The following is a 25,036-nucleotide window of genomic DNA, read 5'->3' as shown; positions in this document are numbered from 1 at the left end:
ACTTCTCTCTCATGGCATTTACCTCAACTGTAATTACTTCCTTATACAATTAAATGTTTGATTTCTTTTCCCCCAATCAAACTGTAACCAAGGGGGAAGATCAAGTCTGTTGTATTTACTCCTATAACCTCAGCTGCTACCATAGTTGCTTAACAAATGAAAGCAAAAGTCAAAGTATGAGATTTCACAAGCCCAGGCTGTTGGACATTCTCTAAGAACCAATTTTTTGGAGTTGTAAGTTATTGTTGGGCTTGGCGCGGTGACTCACGCCTGTAATCCTAGCACTTTGGGAGGGTGAAGCGAGGGATCACTTGAGCTCAGAAGTTCAAGACCAGCCTGAGCAACATAGTAGACCTCATCTCCAAAAAAAAGAAGTTATTCTTCACTGAACTGCAGAAGGGAAGGTAATTTAGTATTTATTAAATATCTTCTATGTTTATCAGCAGCTGTGTTAGACCTTAATATATATTATCTCATGTAACAGTAACAATAACCCTGTGAGGTAGATGACATCTGTTACACTTTCTAAATGAAGCAACTGCGAGTAAAAACAATCAGTACTCACTCAAAGTCACACTAGGAGGCAGAGTTGAAATTTTGGCTCTAATATCATGTCTTTTTCCATAACAGTACATTATCACCACTGGAACTATTTAAATAGTGGTCAAAAATGTCACTGATGTGATAAAACCTTCAAGGAGCCATCTAACCCAAATTTCATGAGTTTATGGTACTTTTCAGCAGTAGAATATTAAAACAATTTCTACTAAGTTGTGTATGGCTGCACAAGGGAAACTAGAGCATGTGGAAGGACCACTACATTGCAATACGTTCCCCGTTAAAAGGCAATTTATCTGATGCTACAATGGGCTGTCAAAATACAAATGCCTTGAGCAGTTATCAGCTAACTTAAGAGTTCTGACCTCCTCAAAGGTCTCCATTTCCCAATCCCTCCTGTTCTGCATATGAACGCTGATAACCTTTCCCTGCCTTCCACGAATATACTGTAGTTTCAAGCATTTGCAAAGGAACTTGAGCTTCTTACTTCCCACTACTACTCCTGCTTCAAGGTACCTTTAAAAAAAGAGAAATAAATGACTCCTCTCAATCTCAATTATTAAAGACTTAGAGGAATCACAATTGCTAGATTACCCACAGGGATGGCCCTACGAGGGGTGGGTGGGGGGACTGTTAAAGTGTGTATTGTTTAGATTGAGGTTCTCTCAGTTCCTACTGCCGTTTACTATTGTTGCATAAAACAATAATAACTAGATAGTTCAATAAACGGATCAATAAAACTCACTGATCTAATGCAGTGGTTCTCAATTTAGAAGGATACCAGATTCAATTGAGGAACTAAAACATATACTCTGCATGCACAAACTTGCCCTAGCCCCACAATAAAACTATCAAATCATAATTGAGACTAATATCCAAGCAAGAGTACTTTTTAGAAGCTCCACAGATTATGATGATGTACGTCTTTAGTTCACAGCCTCTGTTTTATTATATTACAATATTACACTCTTTATTCAAACACTGATTGGCTATGTGCAAGAGTGAAGTAGCAAAATCATACAAATGAATCAAGTCCTGATTGCATTATATCTACGCACTGCAATTTATACACACATTTATGGCCTTCATTTCCATAGAGAAATCTCTCTCTCCCGTTTCCTTGAATTACATGGCTTTCTTGGTCTTTTCCTTTTTTTTCACTTCCTAAAGAAGAATATGAGAAGAATTTTATATTCTTCATATTTCTGAAGGAAAAATAGTTTCAATACACCAAAGTAGGGAGAACATACATTCTGGTTTACCTGAGACAGGTGTAATTATTAAGTAAGACCCCTCACTGTCAAAAGTATCCAGGTTTGATAGCAGTTTATTAGAAGTACACCACTGTTTTCCTTTATTTATTTTTTAAAGACAGGGTTTCCACTCAGTTACCCAGACTGGAACGCAGTAGCACAATCATAGTTCAACCTCCTAGGCTCAAGGAACCCTCTCATCTCAGCTCCTCTCCTACGCCCCTGACTCTGCTAATTTTTTTTAAAAGTTTTTTGAAGAAATGGGGTCCCACTGTGTTGTTCAGGGTGGTGTCTTCAATTCTATATGATTTTTAAATTGAGTTTAAATATGGTATGTGAATGGTATTCATATACCGTAAAACTCACCTTTTAAAAGTGAATAATTCAGTGTTTTGTTTGTTTTTCTGAGACGGAGTCTCACTCTATCATCCAGGCTGGAGTGAGCAGTGTGATCTCGGCTCACTGCAAGCTCTGCCTCCCGGGTTCATGCCATTCTCCTGCCTCAGCCTCCTGAGTAGCTGGGACTATAGGCGCCCACCACCACGTCCAGCTAATTTTTTTTGTATTTTTTAGTAGAAATAGGGTTTCACCCTGTTAGCCAGGGTAGTCTCGATCTCCTGACCTCGTGATCCACCCGTCTCGGCCTCCCAAAGTGCTGGGATTACAGGCGTGAGCCACCGCGCCCGGCCCAGTGTTTTTTTAAAAATTGTATTCACAAAGCAGTGCAACTATTAACACTATCTAATTATAGAACATTTTTATCATCCCAAAAAGAAATTTGATACTCATTAGCGGGCATTCCCCATTCCTTCGTCTCCCTAGTCCCCAGCAAATACTAATCTACTTTCTGTCTCTATGGAATTCGCCTATTCTGGAAATATACAATTATACAATCTGTAGCTTTCTGCGTCTGGCTTCTCTCACTTAACATGATGTTTCCAAGGTTCATCTAGGTTACAACATTAATCAGTACTTCATTCTTTTTTGGCTGAATAATATTGTACTGTATGGACATACCACATTTCATTTACCCATTCATCAGGTGATGGACATCTGAGTTGATTCCACTTTGACTATTATGAATAATGCTGCTATGAATAATGGTGCACAAGTTTTTGTGCAGACATACACTTTCAATTCTACCAGATATATTGCTAGGAGCAGAATTGCTGGGTCATATGGTAACAACATTTAACTTTTGGAGGAACTACCAGACTACTCGCTAAGGAGTCTGAAGCATTTCACATTCCCACCAGCAAAGTATGAGGATACTAATTTCTCCACATTCTCTCCAACACTTATTTTCTGTCTTTTTTATTATGCCATCTTGGTGGGTGTGAAGTGGTATCTTGCTGTGGTTTTATGTTGTGGTTTTAATTCCGCATTTCCCTAACAACTATAACATTAAGCATCTTTTCATGTGCCTATTGGTCATTTATTTATCTTCTTCGGAGAAAATCCTTTTTGAAGTTGGGTTACTGTCTTTTCATTGTTGAGATGTAAGAGTTCATATATTCTGGATACTAATGCTTACAAATATATGATCTGTAAATACCTTCTCCCACTCAAGTTTTGTTTTGTTTTGTTTTTGAGACAGAGTCTCGTTCTGTCACCCAGGCTGGAGTCCAGTGGCACATTCTCAGCTCACTGCAACCTCCACCTCCCAAGTTCAAGTGATGCTCCTGTCTCAGCCTCCTGAGTAGCTGGGATTACAAGTCCCTGCCACCACGCCTGGCTAATTTCTGTATTTTTAGTAGGGATGGGGTTTCATCATGTTGTCCAAGTTGGTCTCGAACTCCTGACCTCAAGTGATCCACCCACCTCGGCCTCCCAAAGTGCTGGGATTATAAGCATGAGCCAACACACCCGGCCTCATTTTCTTGATAGTGTCCCTAGAAGCAAAATGTTTTTAATTTTGCTGAAGTCCAATTTACCTACTTCCTCTTTGGTTATTTCTACTTCTGATGTTATTTCTAAGAAACCATTGCCAAATTCAGGATCATGAAGACTTAGCCTATATAGTTTTAGCTCTTACATTAAGTACTTGATCCACTTTGAGCCAATTTTTGTATATAGTGTTAGGGGTCTGAACACCATTTGTTAAAAAGGCTATTTCCCTCCATTGAACTGTCTTGGCACCATTGTAAAAAAAAAAAAAAAAAAAAAAAAATTTAAAAAAATCAATTGGCCATAAATGCATGGGTTTATTTCTAGACTCTTAATTCTGTCCCACTGATCTGTTTATCCTTATGCCAGTAACATACTGTCTAGGTTACAGTAGCTTTGTAGTAAATTCTCAAATTCAAAAGTGGGAGGCCTCCAACTTTATCCTTTTTAAAGATTGTTTTGGCTATTCTAGGTATCTTCAATTTCCGTATAAATTTTAGGATCAGTTTGTCAATTTCTGGGGGGGGGAGGGAGACCAGCTGGACTTTGATAGGAATTGTGTTAAATATGTTGATTAATTTGGGATGACTGTAATCTTAACAAGATTAAATCTGCCAATCAATAACGATGGTACGTCTTTGCATTTATTTAGGTCTTCTTTAATTTCTGTCAATGATACTTTGTAGTTTTCACTGTACAGGTACTCTGTGTCTTTTGTGAAATTTATTTCTAAGAACTGTATTATTTTGATAATACTATAAATATAATTTTCATAATTTCATTTTTGGATTGTTCACTGCCAGTGCTCTACACGATTCTTGATTTCAAACACTTCCGGTAATATAAAAGATGGTTAATTTAAAATTTTTACTGTATTTAAATATGATACCCTGGGTCCTCTAAATAGTATCTACTAGAACGAAAAAAAATGGATCTAAGTAAGAAACCCAAGGGGCTGTCTACTTTGCTAAAAGATCGTGAAAAACCAGAATCAAGAAATGCCAATTAGTTTTAATCCCAATTTTAATATGAGACAAGGCCAACTACATTCCACACACAAAAATGATGCCATATATTTTCTTATAAAATATATAAATAAAAACCCACTCATACTGAACGAAAAAAAATGGATCTAAGTAAGAAACCCAAGTGGCTGTCTACTTTGCTAAAAGATAGTGAAAAACCAGAATCAAGAAATGCCAATTAGTTTTAATCCCAATTTTAATATGAGACAAGGCAACTACATTCCACACACAAAAATGATGCCATATATTTTCTTATAAAATATATAAATAAAAACCCACTCATACTGTATACTCTCTTTGTCAAGCTTGAGGAGAATTATCCTATAATTTGTAACACAATGGCAGATTCTTTACCCTTATGGAATTATCTTCTAATTACTTTTAATATAAGATAATTTTTCTTTGTTCCCACTAAACTAAGACTTTTTAATTAATGTTTACAATTAAATCTAGGCAAAATCCAAATTCTAAATTAGCCTGAGACTATCATAAGCTGTTATTTTATGGAAAATGACTAAGGTATTCCATTTGAGCCTGAATTGTACATGCTATATTATCATACGTTTTTAAAATACAACATTATGTCGTATGAACACAATCACAGCTATAAAGAAATGATTCCATAACAAAAACATAAACTGTATTTTGAATATAAAGCTCATAGACTTATGGTCATTACTTGAAAGTGCAGTTTGGCTTTATGTAACTTTCATAAAGGCAGAACACACCCTACAAATACTCACACTAATTTTATGAAGTTCTGAATTAAATTAGGTTATTATACATTTTTAGGTAAAATTCAAAAATACTAACATCTGATTCAAGAAATAAGATCAATAAACGTACAAAAATACACACAGCATTGAGAAAAATAATCCCTTACTAACTAGAAGAGGTCAAGAAATCACTATGACCCAAAGCCATTATGAACAACGTCGTGCCATGCACACGGGCCTGGGGCCAAGAGTGAGCAGGTGGGGTCTGAAAGCCAACTTGTCTTCCACTGTCTAACACCTTAACCCTAGCAGAAGCCACTATTTACTTAAAATCAGAGGGGCGTTTTCCAACTTCGCAAAGACTAGCTGTGGTCTAGCTATGACACCTCTAAACTATCTACTTGTTAGAAAAGTTAAGAGAACTGAAATACTGAATATTGGTACCTTTGCCTAAAATCAAAACAACAAAATAGCACCTTTTTTTTTTTTTTTTTTTTTTTTTTGAGATGGAGTTTCACTGGCTGGAGTCCAATGGCACGATCTCAACTCACTGCAACCTCCACATCTCGGGTTCGAGTGATTCCCCTGCCTCAGCCTCCCAAGTAGCTGGGATTACAGACGACTGCCATCACGCCCAGCTAACTTTTTGTATTTTTAGTAGAGATGGGGTTTCACCATGTTGGCCAGGCTGGGTCTCGAACTCCTGACCTCAGGTGATCCACCCACCTCGGCCTCCCAAAATGCTGACATTACAGGCGTAAGCCACCACGCTCGCCCAAAATATCACTTTTTATCATGTGTTTACTTTTTATGTTTTAGGTAAAACAGTCAATACACCAAAACAAAAACAGGATGGGAGGAGGGGAGAATTCATCTAAAAATCTAAAACATTGTTTAAAAGATGGCATCTTTCTATTTTAATTTGGATTTCTCTGATTAATAACAAGTTATATATTTTTGTATGCTTCCACACAGTGTTTTTAGATTAGAGACATTCAAAGCTGAATGTTGAAAAATAAAAGAAGCTTAAGGGTAAACTGTTTACAGCCTATTCCTATTAGTGAAATATGCAACATGTTTTATACAATGAATAGCAAATATAGTGCAAGTACCTTACATTCACAGTGAAATTAACTAAATTTGATTAAAGCTGTAAGTAATTTTTTTTTGTAATGTCAATAATCACTCCCTTCACTTAACTGCTGAAGAAGTTCAAAGTTTTTTTAAGTTGGGCTTCCTTAAACAGGACATACGATTATTTTAAAACTACATAAACCATTAGTTGATCATGGTAAATCATCCAAACTACTAACTTCAAAATTTTTATCTGGATGACCAGTCTATAAAATATCAAATATATCAATGAATTATAATTTGATTTTCAGTGATTCATGTCTTGTACTACCTCAATTCATTTCTACAAAGCACAGCAAGACTATGGCTCAAAACTCCTACAGGAAATTATAAGAATTGACGATATAATCACAGGGCACCTTGAACTCCTTAGAGATAAGCATAGTATTATGAAAATCATTAGAAAGGAGACTTTGTAAACTGCCCTGTTAAGAGGAGAGCCCCTCCATCCATGCTCTTTCATTCTCAGATTAACTACACCTACATAAAGAACAACATCCTGTCTTCACATGAGACACAAAAGAGAAATAAAGGATACAGCAAGGCAAGGCACAGAAATGAAAATGAGATTCTAATCCTCTACCACCAACAACTCACTCTCAAAATTAATGCTCCCTCATTTGTAAAATGCAGATACTTATGCCTATCTCAAATACTTCTCAGGATGTCATAACTACTGGGGGAAAAATGTTTTACAAATAATTAAATCATACAAAAAGACGAATTATCACTACTAGAAATAATCTCGGTTCTCTACATCATGATTCAAATATCAAATATATTAAAACCTTTTAACTTCATATCATCTGAATCAAATCTGTGTATAAATGCTGCTCTAAGTCTAACCTTATCGATATTTATTCAGTCAAATATGATTTTGAGTATATATCAGAGATGTAAAAATACATAAAACAAAAATTCACAATTCAAGGACTGATTACAAACTCAAGCTACAATTCAGATCTTAGAGAATATGAGCACTCCTAAAATCACCCACTATTCAACAATCATTAAATCCCTCCTCCACCACAGCTAGGAGTCAACTATTTTCCTGATTATTGTGGTAGCAACTCTCTTTTTTTGTTGTTGTTGTTATTCATTTTCCATTTCACGGCATCAGCACAGATCCCTAAACATCATAGCTTATTTTACCTGTTTTATTTTTGCATGTTTTGTTTTCACCTTATATCAGTGGAATCACACATAATGTGTGATTTCTGGCTTCATTTGAGAAACATCTTGTGATATTTATCCATAGCTATAGTTCTTCCATTTTTACAGCTGTAAAGTACTCCACTGTATGAATGTATCATGAGTTTATTTATGTAGCCAACTATGATGAACATCATGTTGAGTGTGAGGCTATTACAAACAGCTACCAACGTTCTTTAATACATCTCTCCACACACGTACATGTATTACTCAAGTGTATACCCATGAAAAGAAATTAATGGGTCACAGGGTATGTAAATGTCAAGATGTTTCTTAAAGTGGCTGAGTTCCCATAACCTAACATCCTCTCAAAAACTTATACTATAAATCCCTTTTTAAAATTTCAGCCATTCTAGTGGGCATATGGTGGAGCCTAGTTTTAATTCGCATTTCCCAGATTATTAATAAGGTTAAGCACTTTTTTTTCCACGTTTCTTAAATATCTGAATTTCTTTTGTGAAGTATTTTTCATGCCTCTTGCCCATTTTTCTACTGGATTGTCTCTGTCACGTTGATTTGTAGAAGCACTTTGAATATTCTGATACATGTCTTTTGTCTGTTAAAGGTACTGCAAATATCTTTTCCACTCTGACTTGCCTCTCTTTTCTAAATGGTGACTTTGGAAGAACAAAATTTCTTAATTTTAAAGTAGTCAAAATTATCAATTTTTTAATATTTGCCGTTTTGATTTTTTTTAAGAAATATTTTCCTAGCCAAAGAGCATGAACCTGTTCATCTATATTAGCTTCCAAAAGTTTCAGTTTTGTCTTTCATGTTGAAATATACAAATCATTCTTAAACTGACGTTTGCATATGGTATGGAACATAAGTCATTTATTTCCATATAGGTTATCACTTGTTCCAGGATGATTTATTGAATAATTCTTTCCCTACTACTCTAAAGTGTGTGTTTTGTCATAAAGCAAGTGTCCGTGTACATGTGAACTCTTTTCCAGGCATTTAATTTCTTTTGTTTATCCTTGTGGCTTTATTTCACGAAATCAATGACTGTAGATTTATATAAGTTTTTAATAGAGAAAGTTCTTCCACTTTGATCTTCTTTCACGACTACTTTAGCTATTCTTGGGCCACAAAATTTCCTTTAAAATCCAACACAGGGCATGATCTCGGCTCACTGCAACCTCTGCCTCCCGGTCTCAAGTGATCCTCCTGCCTAAGCCTGCTGAGTGGCTGCGACTACAGGCATGCGCCACCATGCCTGGCTAATTTTGTATTTTTTGTAGAGACAGGGTTTTGCTGTGTTGCCCAAGCTGGTCTTGAACTCCCAGGCTCAGGCAATCCACCCACCTTTGGACGCCCAAGGTGCTGGCATTACAGACACGAGCCACTGCACCCAGCACCCCCCCCTTTTTTTTTTTTAAATCTAAAATCTTAAAAGTACTGTAAAGCTCCTTAGGCCCTGAGCCAAGAATCCTACAAAAAAGCATACCAATTTACTTGTTCATGCTTTATGTACAAGGTTTACCTTTCAGGCATAAAGAAGAATGTAATGTCTGTAAATGTGTTGAACAAATCTAAGCTTTCAACATAAGTTGGTAGCTTGGATATCCACCTTGCACAATATAGTTCAACTTTGGAAGTTGGGATAGGCAGAATAGTTACGCAGGAAAGACAACCACATCCTAAATTGCCAGAACCTGTGAATATGTTACATTACATGGAAAAGGAGAATTAAGGTTGCAGATGGAATTAAAGTTGGTAACCATTTGTCCTTAAAATAGGTAAATTAATTTGGATTATCTGGGTTGGCTCAAAGTGAACACATCTTTAAAAGTGGAAGAGAGGCAGGACGCAGCAGCTCACACCTGTAATTCCAGCACTTTGGGAGACTGAGGCAGCCAGATCTCTTGAGGCCAGGAGTTCGAGACCAGCCTGGCCAGCATGGCAAAACCCCGTCTCTACTAAAAATACAAAAAAAAATAGCTGGGTGTGGTGATGCGTGACTGTAGTCCCAGCTGCTTGGGAGGATGAGGCAAGAGAACAGCTTGAACCTGGGAGGTGGAGGTTGCAGTGAGCAGAGATCACACCACTGTACTCCAGGATGAGCGACAGAGCAAGACTCTGTCTCCAACAAAAACAGACAAACTAACAAAATTTTTGGAATATTGATTGGGATTACTTTGAATTGAGAATAATCCTCAGAAGGGCATGGAGTATAGCCCTCAAAAGGATATAACCTTAATGGGCAGTAAATTAATCCCACGAAAAAGGCTTCTCTGGACCAACTCTGACAAGCTTAAACAAAAAGATTCAGCTGACACTAACTTATATATGTACAAAAACAAAGTCCAACACTATATAGAAGATACCAAAAAAAAAAAAAAAACCCTTCGCCCAACAATGTCAAACCACAATATCCAGCATCCTAACATTACAGGGAATGAGAAGAGGCAAAAAAATGTGGTCCATGTAATAAAAGTCAATCAATATGAAGGGATCCAAAAATGATAAAGTTAACAGAACTGACAAGGGCATTAAAAAAGATTATAAATAAACTTAGTATGTTACAGAAGGTAAAGAAAAATAAGAACATGAAGAGAATAATGGAAGAAATAGAACTTCCAGAGATGAAAAATGATTTTCAGAAATTAAAAACACCCTGGATGGGATTATTCAATGCAGAAGAAAAGATCAGTGAACTTGAAGGCATGGTACTATTAATCAACCAATAAAGCACAGACAGAAAGAAAAGAATGAAAAACAAAAGCAGTATCAGTGCCAAGAGAGACAATATTTCAAATATATAACTAAAATTACAGGGGAAACAAAAACAAAAACCTAAAGTGGGATATTTGAAGAAATAGTGGCCAAACATTTCCAAATTTGGTTTTAAACAATAAACTAAAAAATCTAGGCAGCATTATTGCAAAGAAAACCATACAAGGCCCATCATAATCAAATGACTAAAACCCAGTAATAAAATCTTAAGAGTAGCCAAAGAAAATAGAAAACTTACATACTGGGAACAAAAGGTAAGAACAGCAGACTTTTTGTCAGAAACTATGCAAACTATTTCACAAACTATTCCACAAAATTTAACAGTGACAAAGACCTAATTCATCAAGAAAACATAAAAACCCTTATTACGCATGCACCTAGTAACAGAGCCTCCAAATACATGAACTAGTAAAAGGAAAAATAAATCCATAATTAAAGTTGAATATTGAACATTCCTCTCTCAGAAATTATTGAAACAAACAGAAAATCAAAAGGGACAAAGAAGTCTTAAAGAACACTATCAACCAATCTGACCTAGTTAACATTTTTAGAAAACTCCACTCAACACATTCTTCTTAAGTACACACAAAACATTTACTAACACTGGCTGGGCATGGTGGCTCACACCTGTAATCCCAGCACTTTGGGAGGCCAAGGCAGACAGATCACTTGAGGTCAGCAGTCCGAGACCAGCCTGGCCAACATGGCAAAACCCCGTCTCTACCAAACACACACACACACACACACAAAATCAGCCAGGTGTGATGGCTGCGTGCCTACAGTCCCAGCTAATCAGGAGGCTGAGGTCAGAGGATTGCTCGTACCCAGAAGGTGGAGGTTGTAGTGAGGCAAGATTACACCACTGCACTCCAGCCTCGGTAACAGAGTGAGACTGTCTTTGGAAAAAAAAAAAAAAAATTTACTAACACAGACCACCACAACTGTGCCTTATAATAAATCTCAACAAGTTGACAAGAACTTACATCACACAAAGTATGTTCTTGGACAACAGTAGAATTAAATTAGAAACCTGTAAGAGAAAGAAATCTGGAAAATTAACCAAATATTTGAAAATGACGTGGGTCAAGGAAAAAAAATCACAATCGAAATTTTAAAATACTCTGAACTCCATGTAAATGAACACACATTACTAACTTTGTAGGATGCAAACAAAGGAAAATTAAAAGATTAAATACTCTTTCAGAAAAAGAAGGAAGTTTCCAAATATCAGCAACAAAAGAGGGGATATCACTACAGATTCTTCAAATGTAAAAGAATAGGGATTCTAAAATACAACTTTGTGCCAATAAATTAGACAACTTACATAAAATAGACAAATTCCTTGAAAAACAAACAACTAAAGCTTATTTAACAAGAATTAACATAAATCCAAATAGCCCTGTATCAGTTAAGGAAACCAAATTCATAGTTTTGTTACAGTAGGTAGCTAGTCAGACATGAGCACGGCACGAAAAGCTCCCCACCTCTACACACACACACACACACACACACACACACACACACACACACACACACACGCACACAGAGACATGAGCAGGACAAGAAAAGCTCCCCACCCCTACAGACACACACACACACACACACACACACACACACACACACGAGCAGGGCAGGAAAAGCTCCCCACCCCTACACACACACACACACACACACACCGGAAAAGCTCCCCACCCCTACACACATACACCAGGAATGTCAGGCAACCACCAGGTGACGGTCAGGCGGTTGTTAAACTGTCTCTCTAAAATGATAATTGGTCGCGGCCCAAGCCAGTGAAAGGCAGTCTCCCAACAGATAGAAAACACCTGAAGCTGGTATCAGCAGCTTCCCTCTATAACATCTCAGGAGTTGGACGTATGGGCTCCAGCATGCGCATTAAGAGGCAAAATGGTGGCGTTTAAGTGGTATATGACTTCCTAGGGACATTGGACTGGTAAGGGAAGAATACCTCAAGGAAGCATACATAAAACTTCAGTAAACACACTGCACAGGCTCCCCTCCCAAGTGCTAGGCCACTGTGAATGCAGACAGCCCACCCCAAGGGAAGAATCAGGGCAGAAGGGACACAAGACCCCAGAAGTATGCCAACATATAAAACCCTGAGTCAAAGGTCAAAGCACGCACTGATCTCCACTTGGCCCTCTTCCAAGTGTTCTTTACTTCCTTTCATTTCTGCTCTAAAGCTTTTTAACAAACGTTCACTCCTGCTCTAAAACTTGCCTCGGTCTCTCCTTCTGCCTTATACCCCTCAGTCGAATTCTTTCTTCTGAGAAGGCAAGAACTGAGGTTGCCGCAGACCCATGCAGATTCACCGCCGGTAACAGTTTAAAACCTTCCCACAAAGAACCTCCAGGTCCAGAGGTCTTCATTGGTGAATTCTACCAAACACCTAAAGAAGAAATAACATCAATTCTATGCAAATTCTTCAAGAACAAGAAATTTTAACTCATTCTGAGACCAGCATTACCCTGACACACACACACACACACACACACACACACACACACACACAAAACAGACAAAAACTATAATCCAATGCCTTCTATGAATGTAGACTTTTTAAAAGAGTCAATGCAATTTTAGCAAGTGAATCCAGCAATATACAAAAAGTATAACACATCATGACCAAGTGATAATTATCCAAAGAATACATGAATGGTTGGTTCAATATTTAAAATCAATCAATGTAACTGACCATATGCATAGACAAACAGGAGGGGAGGTAGGTGACCATATCAATAGATGCAGAAAAAACATTTGGCCAAAATTCAACACCTACTCATAAAAAGGAAAAAAAAAAAAAAAAAACTCTTACCAAGACCTGGTGAAAAACTCAAAAGTTTTCCACCTAAGATCAGAAGCAAGGCAAGGATGTTAGTTCTCACCACTTCTATTCAACATTGCACTGGGACTACTAACCAGTGTAATAAAGCAAGCAAAAGTAATAAAAGGTGCATAAATTTAAATGGAGGAAATAAGATAGTCTTTATTCACAGAGAAGATAATGATCTACACAGACGATTTGAAGAAATCTACAAAAAAGCCACTAGCACTAATAATTAATTTAGCAATATTACAAATTATAAAGTTTTATATAAAAATCAATTCTATCTCTGTAAACAAGCATCAATCAATTGGAAACTGATATTCTTTTAAATTCCCATTTATAATAACAAAATTAAAATAATTAGAGATGAATTTAACAAACTATGTGTCAGACCATTGCACTGAAAACTACAAGACACTGCTGAGAAAAAGTAAAGATGACTTAAATGAATAGAGGTACCAAGCTCACGCATTAATAAGATTCAATATCCTTAAGAGGTCAATTCTCCCAAATTGATCTCTAGGGTAAAAACATTCATAATCAAGATCCTGTTAGGTTTTTTTTGTAGAAATTAAAAAGCTGATTCTAAACTACATAGAAAAATAAAAAGGATCCAGAATAGAAGAAACAACTTTGAAACAGAAGAACAAACTTAGAGGATTTACATTACCAGATTTTAAGATTTACTATAAAGCTTCAGTAATCAAGACAGTGAAGCACTGTCATAAGGATATATAGATCAACAGAACAGAGTCCTGAAACAGACCCACACATAATGGCCAATTAATTTTCAACAATGGTGCCATGATAATTCAACAGGGGAAAATATAATGTTTTCAAAAAAACTGCTGAAACAATATGATATCTATATTCAAAGAAATAAACTTCAACCCTTACCTCACACCATATACAAAAATTAATTCAAAATGGATCACTAACCTCAACGTAGTAGTCCAAAGGAGTTCCAAGACATGAAGGAAAGCCAGGAGAAATTCTGTCTAATCCCTATGACAAACCTCCAATTTCTACTGCAGCAGAATTGTAAAGAAAATCTCTAATCTGAGCTTCGCCAGTTAACATACGAATCTATTCAAAAAGAAAGGGCATTTCCAATCTAAATACTCAAGAGTAACTTCTAAGCAAGTAGTTATTAACTCAGGCACAACCCACAGAACCATAGAAGGCCTGTCATGAAGGATAAGACACTGTCTACATCCTTAGAGACTAGTAGAGGAAGCAGCGTAGAGAATTCCCTAAAATTTAAACATGACTCAAAATATAACATCTGAAGTTACACCCACAGCCATCACTGAAGTTCAGAGAAAGTACAGAGTTCTCAGCTAAGGGCATGAGTGCTTTAGCTCATATCACTCAGTTTCCAACAGTTAATGAACAAAACAAACAGGTGAGAAATGTAAGTAAAATCCTTGCTTAGTATCTGTGGAGTGGGAAATTGGTTCCAGGATCCCCCATGGATACCAAAATCCTAGGACACTCAAGTCTCTTATATAAAAATGGTGCAGTATTTGCATACAACCTACACAAATCCTCCTATATTTTGAATCATCTCTAGAATATTTATAATACCTAATGCAATGTAAAATTTTTTATTGGTGTATTATTTTTTATTGTTTTGAAGTATAGGGTATTTTTTAATCCACAGTTGGTTGATCCACAGATGAGGAACCTATGGGTAGAGAGGGCCAACTGTAATGATGAGAAAAGAAAAAGATTTACAGAAGACTAACCAAGGTTTACATTTTAAAATGAGAATTAAACTCCACTATTCCCATCCCACCTACACATACACAAGTTTTAAACTGAAGGTACTTTGCATCAGTTGGATAAACAGGCCTTTTTCTCCTAGTCTCCTAAAGATTATCAATCATTAAATGGGCTGTTCTTCAGTCAAGTTATAACAAGAAAAATATATAGCCATATGAAACTGATGTCAGAATATCATACTTTAACAAAGAACTCATTTTTTTAAGTTTGTAAAATGTCATTTCTTTCTACTATTTAATTATTCAAGAAAAAAACTTAGACCTATGTTAAGTAGCAAAAGCATTCCTGAAATGGGCAAAATAAAAATTTTTAAGATACCTTTTCCAAGATTTTTACTGACATAATCATCAGCCTGGATCAATGATATGTAATATTTAAAATGCTAATGTTAACTTATTATAACACGGTGAAGAATATCCCCTAACATTTTTCAAAATTACTTATTTTAAAACATTCTAGCATTAATATAATTCACTTCTTTTCCATTTTAAGTAGAAGGTGGAATTCAGGTTAAGGTTTCACTCATGAAAACTTTTGAGGACTACACATCTTACTGAGATACTGTGAATGTTAACCTAGGCCAACGTAATTTTTTTAATCAAAATAATCTCCTCCTGAGCTTTGCAAATATGAACCCATTAATTTAAGGCAGTAAATTCAAAGTCATTAAACTCATGTCCCCCAACTCTCCCTTCATCCTATTAACTGTCTCATTAACTACCAACTACCTACTTAATTTTTTTTCTTCTTTCTTCAAATAGAGGTTAACTGATAGAGAATATGGAAGAAGTGTGAAAGATGAAAAAATATGAGATGATTTCAGCAGCATCAGACAAAATATAAGAGAAACTGCCACTACACAATATTATGCATTTCAACTGAATTTTACAAATTTCCTTAACTGGTCTAAATTAAGCCCCCCCCTCGCCCCCAAGAAAACCTCTAAAATAACTGCCATTCAATCTCACAAGAAGAGCCTGATTTTTAAAATACATTTCCATTGTATTTACTTAACATAGAAAAGAAAAAACGTCTTACTAGAAATGAAGTATCAGCAAAAAGTGCACTTAGATATGATCCTTGCAGAAAATTCTTGTTCTTTTTTCACAAAATGCAATTCCTTAAAAAAGAAAAAAAATTGAGATGCGTTATTGTTCTTGACTCCAAAACTGAATTAAATATACATTTAATTATACAAAATTCTAGCACTCAACACCATTCCTAGCAGAAAGCTCCACAAATACTGTTAAATGAAAATTAAATTTTAAAAAGTCATTTATTTGGAATAAAACAAAACGTTAGCCAACTGAGTATTTCTACTGTTACAAATCCTTTTTCTTCAGGAAGTATTACTCAAATGTTCAGTAATATTCTTTGCATCGCGAGATTCAAAAATTGGTTTCCTAGGTCCCATTTTCCTATCCTCTGTATCATATGTTATGCTTTATATTTATGTGTACTGTGCGTATAGCCTATTGAACTTACTAGTTTCAATAAACTAAACTTGTCTTAAATAGTTTAAAATGTTCACCATATTGTTTTCATCAAGAAAATTGTGAAATAATTGTTATCACCATAAAATATACCTGTATTTCAATACAATGTGTATATTTGTAATTTTCACTAGCTAGCTATCTTTTAAATGGAACAATGAAATTAATACAAAATGACAGAAATGAATAGAAGACTGATGGCTGTCTATAATTCACATTAATAAAGGAACACTAGTTATCGGGGAATCTGCCCCGATATTCACGTAGGTTCTTTTCTATTTTCCTTAAGCGTCGGCCAGCTTGAGAAATAAAGGGACAGAGTACAAAAGAGAGAATTTTAAAGCTGGGCGTCTCGGGGACACATCACATGTCGGTAGGTTCCGTGACGCCCCACAAGCCACAAAAACCAGCAAGTTTTTATTAGGGAGTTTCAAAAGGGGAGGGAGTGTGCGAATAGGTGTGGGTCACAGACATCAAGTACTTCACAAGGTAATAGAATATCACAAGGCAAGTGGCGGCAGGGCAAGATTACGAGATCACAGGACCACAGGACGGGGCGAAATTAAAATTGCTAATGAAGTTTCAGGCACCATTGTCATTGATAACATCTTATCAGGAGACAGGGTTTTGAGATCAACCGGTCTGATCAAAATTTATTAGGCGGGAATTTCCTCTTCCTAATGAGCCTGGGAGCGCTATGGGAGACTGGAGTCTATTTCACCTCTGCAGTCTCGACCATAAGAGACGACCACGCCCAGGGGGGCCAGTTCAGAGACCCACCCCGAGGTGCGCATTCTCTTTCTCAGGGATGTTTCATGCTGAGAAAAAGAATTCAGCAATATTTCTCCCATTTGCTTTGGAAAGAAGAGAAATATAGCTCTGTTCCGCCCAGCTCAATGGCGGTCAGAGTTTAAGGTTATCTCTCTTGTTTCCTAAACATTGCTGTTATCCTGTTCTTTTTTTCAAGGTGCCCACATTTCATATTGCTCAAACACACATGCTGTACAATTTGTGCAGTTAATGCAATTATTACAGGGTCCTGAGGTGATATACATCCTCCTCAGCTGACAGGATTAAGAGATTAAAGTTAAGACAGGCATAAGAAATTACAAAAGTATTAAATTGGGCAACTAATAAATGTCCATGAGATCTTCACAATCCATGTTCTTCTGCCATGGCTTCAGCCAGTCCCTCCGTTTGGGGTCCCTGACTTCTCGCAACAACTAGTGAACACTGCTCAATGGATTAGGTGCACAAAGAATAATCCAGCACTGCTACATTCTTGCTTGAAGATAGAGCAGGACATTCAGGTAGAAAAAGGAAAGCTATCTCTCTCCTCACTCCTATTGGCCAGGATCAATTATAATGCTAACACAATAATTTAGAATTGCATGATCAGGTGATTCAACCAATCCCCAAGTAAATCCATTTCATCAAATGAAAATGATAATTTATCCACAGAAACACCAATCTTTTGAATCTGATTCAGCAGTATTAATTATTATGACACTGATTTTGTTTCTATTTGGAAACGGACACCTCCTCTGGGGGCAGGAAAAACACAAACTGCCAAGTATTCTTTTTATATTAACAAATTAAGTATTAAAAACCCAAACTTTAAAAGACATAAAAACACATAAACAAGGCTTTTTTTCTTTTTTGCAAAGGTAAAAGGAGCTTACTTTAAAACACCAATTTCAGCTTTTAATCTAATTGTACTAAAACGCAGAAAAAAATTCCTCAAATTTAGTTGCATTACCAACTTCTAAAATACAATAATTCAAAGTAAAGCCAAAATTTAGCTATTTGGCCTATGGCAAACAAGTGATTAAATACAAATTTGATAGTTACATATCACAGTACATATTCTCATCTCAAAATGCATTCCTCAATTACATAAATGTACTGTTATTGATGATGTATGCTGTACCTAGTTTTCAAGTAGTTTCTAAAAGACAACATTGTAAAAAATCAAGTTTTTATAGTTCTTTTACAATAATCTATGAGACACGCTCTTTCAAAAAAAAAAAAAACTAAACTAGAATGTTAGTGCTGAGTCAGTTATCATCAAATTTCATACACTGAACCTTCAAATCCCATTGCTTCCGTCCATCTAAAAGGGAGACAGCCTGGACCTCTAATTGCTATCCCTATCTCCCTCGACTACCCATTGACATACACTGTTAACCTAGACAACAAGCCATTGCTGCAACTGTTAAGCTCTTTAACTTTGTTTTTACCTCCACATGGAAATAACTTTCCCCTTTGTCTCTTATACAGATCAAATGTACACTTCAATGACGCGTTCTGTGACGCCATCTTCAGTACACCTTAACTATCACCATCACTCTCAGGGGGTAAAATTATTGTAGTTAGTTGTACAAGTATGAGTCTCCTCTATTATACCATATGCTTTTTTAAAAGAAGGAACTTTGTACTTTGTTCTTTTTATATCCCCAATATCTAGTCAATATCTGGCCCAGGATTCAATATAATTCATTTGGAAAATTTTCACTAAGCATCCAACATATTCCAGGCACTTTTCTAGGTGCTAGGAATCAATCCCTATCCCTATTCCTGACTTCATACAGCTTACATTCTAGTGGGGAGACCTATAGTACAAGGTGAATAAGGAATATATAATATAGGTGGTAGGCTGATGGAAAAGTCCTTAATGAGAAAAAAAAAAATTAAGCAGGGAAGGAAGTACTGCCAGAGGAAGGAGATTAAAACTATAGAGAGTGCATCCAGGGAAAGCCTAACGTAATAACAACAACTACAAGAGCAGCAGTAATACCTGAGTATTTATCATATGCTAATCAGCATACTAATTGCTTTACATGTCATTACCTGATGTAATGCCAACAACAACCTCATTATTACCCCATTACTATTCTCAAGAGGGAACGCAAATACTAAAGAAGCAACTTCCCAAGGTATTCAGCTAGTAAAGTGGTGAAGCCAGGATTAGAATCCAGGAATGCTTTTAACTGCTATACATAACCATAATTCAGTAAATGCTTTTGTTGAATAAAGAGGTGGAAAAAAAATGAATGCCTACTATAGCAATAGATTCAAGACAGCAAAGCAAATCTCAGTCTCAGAGGACCAGTACATTTGAGCAGGTTCAGATATATGTTGTACATCAATACCTATATATGATAGAGACCATGAACATGTAGACACCTGCATGAAGTATTTACAATTACTGACAATTTCATAATACCTTTTAAAATATATTTAGAGTTTCTATATGACAATTACCAGAACTAAAAATTATGCAATATCACACAAATCACACAGATAGAAATAACGTGATGTAGTAAGAAATACATACTTGGTTTCTGCTGGAGAGGCAAGTGCCTCTTGCATGCCAGTGAAATGACTAGTGACTAGGGGGCCCTAGGTAGCTTCAGTATGTGTGCTGGTCATCAGAAAGACCTGGGCATGAACAGAGGGTTGACGTTTTCAGCCCCAACTCCCAACCTCTGGGGAGGGGAGAGACTGAAGGTTGAGTTGATTACCAACGGTCAATGATGTATGTAATCAATCATGCCTAGGTAACAAACCCTTCAAAAAAAAAAAAAGACAGGGTTTGGAGTGCTTCCAGATTGCTGAACACGTGGAGGTTCCTGGATGGTAGCACAACCAGATAGAGGATGGAAGCTCTGTGCCCCTTTCTATACACCTTGCCCTATACATCTCTTCCATCTGGTCATTCATCTATATCCTTCATAATAAATGGGTAAACATAAGTAAAGTGTTTCCCTGAGTTCTGAAGAAGGGGTAGTGAGAATCCCTGATTTATAGCCAATTGATCAGAAGCACTGATCACAACCAGGGACTTGCAATTGGCATCTGAAGTGAGCCAGTCTTGTCAGGCTGAGCCCTCAACCTGTAGGATCTGATGCCATCTCCAGGTAGATAGTATCAGAATTGAACTGAATTATAGGAAATCCAGCTGGTGTCTACTGGAGAACTACTTGGTAAGTGGGAAACCCTCACACACGTTTTGGTGACCAAAGGCAAAGTATCCTGTGGTGAGTGGTGTATGAAAGAGTACAAAAAAATATAATTTGTTTTTTTACCTATCTCAAACAGGTGATTAAAAACAAAACAAAACATCTTTTTTAATAGAAGGTACTCCTGAAAGAAACAAGACCTTTGAAGCATTATCAAGGACATTTGAATGTTTAATATCATGTTTTATACCATGGTACAACTTACTCAGCTTCCAATTTTCCATACTAGTAGAAATGGTTAAATGAAATGACTTCAACCAATGTTCAAACTATTTGAACTACCTTACATTCGAAAACTATCAAAAGTTCACTGAATACTTCTGTACTGAGCATAACGCAGTGTCAAAGAAAACAAAAGTTTCTATATGAAAACAGTTCCAAAGTCAATCCAAAATGAAACTCACAAAATTATGAATTTCACTTGTAATCAAAATTCAGGATTAGTTGCAACGGGTATTTTTAATTCCAAATAAGGGTGAACTCATATGGGTACCCAACTCCTCATGCCTTAAGGTATTTGCTACCAGGCATGATGTAGTAACTGGTGTCGGACATGCTCTCCCATTGAACTAAACTAGAAAACTGATAAAACATATAAAACTACAATTTTTAAACATCAGAGAATGAGCAGTCCAACACTGTGAGGCCTGGAAAAAGGGAAAGTGTCTCTACAAATGCTTGGATGCACAGTCAGGACGACAGTGCAGAAAAGGGAAGCCAAGAAGAATATGGAGGACTCACGGAGTACAAGAGACAGATAAAAATTCAGGAAGTCTGAGGTAGTGGGAATCTGTGGGACAGATTAGCAAAAAGGATGGTACTCAGGAGAGAAAGTGCTCCTGAAATCTGCAGAGGGATTCTAGAGCAGCACTGCCCAAAAGAAACATATTATGAACCTAAAATGTAATTTTTAATTTTCTAGTAACTACACTGTAAAGTAAAAAGAAGGTGAAATTAATTTTAATACAATGTATTCCACCCAATACACTCATAATATTATCACTTCAGGATGTAACTGATATTTAAAAAGTGAGATTTTCATATATGTTTTTCCAACCTACATCCCTAACATTCAGTGTGTGTGATATGATTTGGATATTTGTCCCCACCCATATCTCATGTTGAAATGTAATCCCTAATGTTGGAGGTGGGACTTGGTGAGAGGTGTTTGGGTCATGGGGGCAGATCTCTCATGAATGACTTGGTGCCCTCCTCTTGGTAATGAGTTATCACTCTGAGTTCACACAAGATCTGGTTGTTCAAGAGTGCAGTACCTCCCCCCACCCACTCTCTCTTGCTACCTCTCTCTTGCTTCTCCTCTTACCATGTGACAAGCTTGCTCCCCTTTTCCCTTCCACCATGACTGTAACATTTCTGACACACTCCTCTGGAAGCAGATGCCAGCAGTATGCTTCTTGTACGTCTGCAGAACTATGAGTCAAAATAAGCCTCTTTTCTTTATAAATTATCCAGTCTAAGTTATTCCCTTATAGCAATGCAAACAGACTAACACAGTGTGTTTTGCGCATACAGCACATTTAAATTCAGAATAACCATAATTCAAACACTCAAGAGCCACATATGGCTAATGGCTACCACACGTAACAACACAGCTCTATAGTTTTTCATTGAATGTGTGCATGAATAAAGTGAAATTCACAAGGCCAGGCAAAGAACAATGATCAGGAAGCAGTATAATAAAAAAAAAAGTTCCCAAAGATTACGTAAGACTGCAGAATGTTCAAGTTCCACCCAGAGAAACCTGGGCAATCAGTAGAAAATGCAGCAGCAGCACCGCCAAGTGCTAACCTAGTCCTACATAAAGGCTACACTAGATCTGCCAGAACAAAGTTTAAAAGCAAGCTCAAAAGGTTCATACACGTCTGCAAGAAATTTATCAGTCTGCCAAAACAAAATTAAAATCTCTTGAGAGGAAATCAACAAAATCCAGACAACAGTGTGATGAATGTCCAGGAGTCAATCAAAACTTACTAAACGTAAGAAAATGAAGAAATGTGTGACCCACACCGCTAGGGGGGAAATTCGATAAAAGAAAGCAGCCCAGAAGCAAGACAGGGTGCCTTTAAAGGCATAAACTTCAAAATATTATAAATATATTAAAGGATTTTTTAAAGGAACAAAAAAGAAAATGATTTTTAAAAGAATAAAATGCATTTTCTACACATAAAAAATGCAGTATCTCAAAAAAGTAACTGGATGGAATTAACAGTAGATTAAACTGCAGAAAAGAAGACCACAAAATTGAAGATGTAAAAACATCAAAAAAAGCAAAATAAAACAAAAACAGATTATCAAGAACCTGTGAGAATATCAAGGGCAATCCAAAAATAATGTAATTGGAACTGCAGGAGGAAGGAGAAACAAAAAATACATGAAGAAATAGGGCCAAAAAAATTTCCAAATTTGAGAAAACTGAACACACATATTCAAGAAACTCAACATACATAAAGCAGATTAAGCACAAAGAAACCACACCAAGGCACATAATAGAAATGCAGTCATATAGAGAAAATCTTACAAGAAGCCAAAGAAGTGGAAAGACACATTACACACTGAGGAACAAAGATAATAATTACCAGACTCCATGTCAAAAGTAATGCAACAAGTTTAAAACAAAGGAATTACACCTGTAAAATGCTAGAAAGGACCAAAAAAAACTCTGTAAGCTAAAATCTATATAAAGCAGAAATATTCTTCACCGATAAAGGGGAAATAAAGACATTTCAAACAAACAAAAGCTGAGACAATCTGTTACCAAGAGACCTGCAATCCAAGAAACACTGAAGGAAGAGTTTTAAGAAGTAGAAAAATGGTAGCACAACTGTACATCACAGAGTGAGCCCTAATGTGAACTATGGACTCAGCTAAGAATAATGTATCAGCCCTCAATTGCAACAAATGTACCACACCAATGTAAGAGGGAACCTGCAAAGGGTGGGACTGGGGTAGTATATATGAACTCTGTACTTTCTGTTCAATTTTTCTGTAAACCTAAAACTGCTCTAAGATATAGTCTATTAAATTTTTTAAAAGAGCAGATAGAAACCTAGCTCTATACAAAGAAAGAGTAACAAATGGTAAACATGTGACAAATTATGACATTTAAGTTTTAAGAAGATATTTGATTGTCTAAAGCAAAAGTAGTAATAATGTACAGTAATAACATGTAGAATAAAATCAATGACAACAGCAGAAAGAATGCAGGGAAGGAAACTGGAAGTGCACCACAGTAAGGATCTCACATTATTTCTAAAGTGATGAAGGTGGATTGCGATAGGTTCAAGATTCATGTTGTAAAACCCTACAGCAACTACCAAATACATAAAATAAAACTAATCAACCAAGAAAGTAGATTAAATGGAATGCATATTTTTAAAATATGTAATCCAAAAAAGGTATAAAAAGAGGAAAAGAAAACACAAAATAGGTAGGACAAGTAGAAAACAAAGATGGCAAGATGGTACACTTTAACTATATCAATAATTACAGTAAATATATATGGTCTACAAACCTCAATTAAACAGTAGAGACTGTCATACTAGATTAAAAGTAGAGATTGTCAGATTAAGTAAAAAAACAAGACCCAACTATATATATGTTGTCTATATCACTTTAAATTAACACAGATAGGAAACATAAAATAGAAAAGGATATATCATATAAACATTAATCCTAAAAGCAGCAGTTCCTATATTAATATTAGACAAAGAAGATTTTAGGAGAAGGAATACATTTCATAATGCTTACAGTCTCAAATTATCAAAACTACAAAATAATTCTAAACATTTATGCAGCCAATGATAGAGTTCCAAAACACAAAAAGCAAACACTGACAGAACTAAAAGGAGAAATAGATATCTACAATTACAGCTAGAGATTTAAATACTTCCTTCACACTAACTGGTAAAATGAGTAGATGGAAAATCAGTGAAGATATATAAGACCTGAACAACACTATAAATCACCTTGGTTTAACTGAATACTACAACCAACCACTTAAGAACAAACACGAAAATATACATGTGTCTTGGTACAATCAACAACAAAGAACATATGCTGGACCATAAAACAACACACATGAATTTATAAGAACTGAAATGACATAGAAACTGTTTTCTGACCACAAAAGAATTAAAGAACAGTTACAAAAAGGACTTTTTTTGGGGGGGGGGACATTTTCTATTTTGGGACATTTTCCAAACATTTGGAAATTAAGATTTCTAAATAACTCATGGATCAAATAAATCATTTAAAATTTTAAAAATACATTGAACTAAATGACAAAAACATGATTAGATTATATAGGGTAAAGCTAAAGATACGTACTTGGAAATTTACAGCTT

The 25,036-nt window shown here is 36.0% G+C and overlaps 1 protein-coding gene across 26 annotated transcripts in view; it reads right to left on the bottom strand.

Annotated features, from left to right (window-relative positions):
* The window catches only part of MEF2A (myocyte enhancer factor 2A), a 151,509-nt gene that overhangs the window by 102,453 nt on the left and 24,020 nt on the right, over nucleotides 1-25,036 (bottom strand). For 11 of the 26 annotated variants that reach the window (XM_063653032.1, XM_063653033.1, XM_063653031.1 and 8 more), the window contains exons 2-3: nucleotides 16,196-16,277; nucleotides 1,633-1,722 (exon numbers count right to left, since the gene is read on the bottom strand). The exons of 4 other annotated variants lie outside the window; for them this stretch is intronic. The gene's annotated coding sequence lies outside the window, so the exon portion shown is untranslated. Of the gene's footprint in view, nucleotides 1-1,632; nucleotides 1,723-12,765; nucleotides 12,935-16,195; nucleotides 16,278-25,036 lie in introns of all 26 variants that reach the window. 11 more of the 26 variants (XM_054450766.2, XM_063653034.1, XM_054450767.2 and 8 more) reach the window with 2 other exon arrangements.

Source organism: Pongo pygmaeus, chromosome 16, assembly GCF_028885625.2.
Source record: "Pongo pygmaeus isolate AG05252 chromosome 16, NHGRI_mPonPyg2-v2.0_pri, whole genome shotgun sequence".
Taxonomy (NCBI): Eukaryota; Metazoa; Chordata; class Mammalia; order Primates; family Hominidae; genus Pongo; species Pongo pygmaeus.
This window is presented reverse-complemented; position numbering and strand designations above follow the sequence as displayed.